Genomic DNA, 3119 nt, shown 5'->3' with positions numbered 1-3119 from the left:
CATCTATATTTTTTATTAGGTGTGATTCGGCTTCACCTTGCCCCGTTCCGATGCATTTTTTATTTGGTGTTGTATGGCTTTGCCCCGCCCCTCGCTGTCTTTTTTTGATCAGGAATGGCTTCGCCTCGCCTTGTCCTTTCCCAATTTGATTTGGTAAAGTTCGGTTTCGACTTCGCCTCGCCCCAATTTGATTTGGTATGGCTTGGCCTCGCCCTGTCCCTATGTATTTGATGAACCTGGTAATCGATAATGCCAGTAGCAACTTCTCGCGAGACATCACAATCTCGACTATGTGACTTTATTTGAGATGCATCAAAATTTGAACTGTAATAATATAGCTAATGAATGGTTTAGCTTGGCTTCGTAATCGGTGGTAGCAAGAACCTGTCCATAATCACCCTTATTTTGAGGTAGTCCTCTCTAGCATTGTGTGTCAACATTTGGAAAATTAACCAAAACACCATTGCATTGAGGCAGAGAAATGCAGCTCCTCCAAATAACCCAGTCTTGGCTGTAGGGAAGGCATAGTCTTTTGATTGATGCACATTGTTCATGTGGTGAAGGCTTTCTGAGATTGTTGCCCACACATCAATAGACCACACAAAGAAAGAATTTATCTTGTTCATCAAAACAAACACACACGGCTAAGTAAACTGTTTCATCAAAACAACCACACAACATTCATCTAGATCAAATCAAGTGCATTGTTTACTTAAACAACAACCTAGATGAAGACAACTAAGACAGTGCTTTGGAACAGTGCCTCTTTAGGAACGTATACAGATTAGCTTTTGTAAGGATAAAACACAGAAACGAATCCAAGTCCAGTGCAGATGAAAGGAGCTACAACTGATAGACTCCCTAAAACCACAGTTGGGTCTGATGGAAATTTGCAAATGGTCTCACCAACTCCGGCCAAGGGAACTCCAGCAGCAGGCTGCTCTAAAAATACATATGATTGTGATCAGACCAACAAAGCTAAATTAAATAGTTTTGCAAACATAAGAAATAAATGCTAGTAGTTTAGAAAGAAACCTTTTTCTTCTCAGCAACAATTCCTGGTACCTAGTATAAAGTCATAGAGTCGGGTTGTTTATCCACTTTTCTTTCAAATAAAAATTGTACCTGCAAAATTAAACTACACAAATCAATAATCAAAATAAAACCCTAGCCAAGCCCCGTAAAACATAAATCAAGATAAAAAAAAAAAAAATTAGAAGAAAGCAGAGAAACCCTAACCTATGTTTGTTTTGGTATGAAAATTCCAAACCGAGCCCGTCAGCGCACCGGTGAATCAAACCCTATCCAAACCCGTAGGACATAAATCAAGAGAAAAATCTGCGTTAAAAACTTAAAGTGTTAATAGTCACGGATTAATCAAAACATATCAAAGAGAGAAAAATAAACATAACAACAAAAATCAAAAATAACAGAAGAAGATTACGGTATAAACCCAAACCTTTTTGTAGATTGATTAACTGTCACATGTAAAGTCAGTTGTTAAATAAGACACAGTATTGCTGAAAAAATATCATTTCACTGATCATTCAAAACCAACTACTATTACATAAGGAGAATTTCAAAGTAGCATTGTGCGGTTGGAAGCCTGGGGATTTATGTGGCTGATTCAAATACAACTCATGTACATTTTTAACAGATGTGTTAATTTCAGAGACCTATATAAAGCTTACTGTTGCAGTTCATGGTTGTTTTCTGCATAATTCTTCCTAGAGAAACAAAAAACAGACAGGGTATATAGATAAGTTAATTGATAAACTACTGTCAATCAAAGGAAAAACAGACAGGGTATAGATGGGTTAATCAAAAAACAACTACTGGACCAAATTCCTTACCACTCAATGAAACTACAACCCCGAGTGATTCAGGCTTCTTGAGCTTATTATCAAGACATTAATTCCTACAAATACAACAACATACAAAAAATAAGTTGTTGTCTAGAGTAGTTCTCCCGTAGAGGGTGGAATCTGGAGGTCTTATTCATGAGTATCTAAACCCTACATAACCAAATTAAAAAAAAAAAAAAAAATCAGGATTTTGAGGATATAAAAACCATGTGTACCATCACGTGTAGCCCTAATCCCCTTTGAATCTGTAAATAGAGAACGTATCTTAGGAAGTGGCATTCCATAATTCTCAAAATCAATTCGAATCAAAAACACAATATCAAAATCCATTTAAAATGGACAAAAATTGTATAGAGAATATATAATCATAGAGAAAACATTGGGCTATCAAAAGAAATTAAGAGTACAGAATAAGATCAGTAGGGAAAAATAGTTTTAGCGATTTTACACGCCGTTAGTTTATCAGGCAATGTAAATGACTTAGAGATGGGAGGTGGAGGTGGTAGAGAATAGTTTGATTACCTTTCATAGTTTAAATGATTCTACACACCATTATTTTTAACTCGACTCACCATATGACGGGAAGTAAAAGTTTACAGCAAAGCCCTGCAAAACATACAAAAGATAACAAAACAGAAATGTATAGTTAATTAAATTAAAAAAAATGAAGAACACAGAATATTAGGGTTCTGAAAAGAAAAAAAAGGGAGAGAATGAGATCAGGGAGAGGCGTACACTGTGAATGGAGAGAGAACTTTCGGTTAGGTTTAAGTATAGTTCAGGGATCGAACAGGTTCTTTTCAACAGCTTCTTTTTAAAATAGAGGGATTCTATTGAAACCCTAATATCACCAAATTAAGGATCAATACCAAAACTCGTTCGTTGATTAAAGAATAATCAAAGCATATACGATGACAGAGAAGGACAACTGAGAAAGGAGAGGATGAGAATACAGTAAAGAACATGAGGAGATGGAGAGTAGAGAGAGAAGGAGAAAAAAGACGGAATGTTTTTTTTTCTCGGGATTCTGTTCAAAGCTTTGGGAATACATTAAACCTGTATCTTGCTAGGTTTTTAGGTTTTTTTTCTTCCTTTATTACGAAAGTTTTAAGTTTTTAGTTTAGGAATGACATGGCAAGTGACACGGCAGATAAAAAGATTAATTAGGAATGACACGGTGCAAAAGGAAAGAATCACTCTGTAATGTGGAGAGGGGAGGGTGATGGTGAGGGTCACCGTCCGACATGAGAACTT

The 3119-nt window shown here is 36.1% G+C and overlaps 1 long non-coding RNA gene across 2 annotated transcripts; it reads right to left on the bottom strand.

The window, feature by feature from the left end:
* Nucleotides 1–587: 587 nt before the first annotated feature.
* LOC113334435 lies at nucleotides 588–2862 on the bottom strand. 2 transcript variants are annotated; one of them, XR_003352789.1, is made up of 7 exons: nucleotides 2601–2862; nucleotides 2388–2471; nucleotides 2081–2110; nucleotides 1854–1918; nucleotides 1240–1338; nucleotides 1036–1125; nucleotides 588–942 (listed from the first exon to the last, which is right to left on the bottom strand). It is a non-coding gene; the product is annotated as an uncharacterized LOC113334435 (long non-coding RNA). The 2 variants fall into 2 exon arrangements; XR_003352791.1 differs by having other exon boundaries at nucleotides 588–937.
* Nucleotides 2863–3119: the final 257 nt, after the last annotated feature.

The sequence above is a fragment of the Papaver somniferum genome, unplaced genomic scaffold (genome assembly GCF_003573695.1).
Source record: "Papaver somniferum cultivar HN1 unplaced genomic scaffold, ASM357369v1 unplaced-scaffold_137, whole genome shotgun sequence".
In the NCBI taxonomy this organism is placed as follows: domain Eukaryota; kingdom Viridiplantae; phylum Streptophyta; class Magnoliopsida; order Ranunculales; family Papaveraceae; genus Papaver; species Papaver somniferum.
Note: the sequence above shows the minus strand (reverse complement) of the source record. Positions and strands in the feature narration are given on the sequence as shown.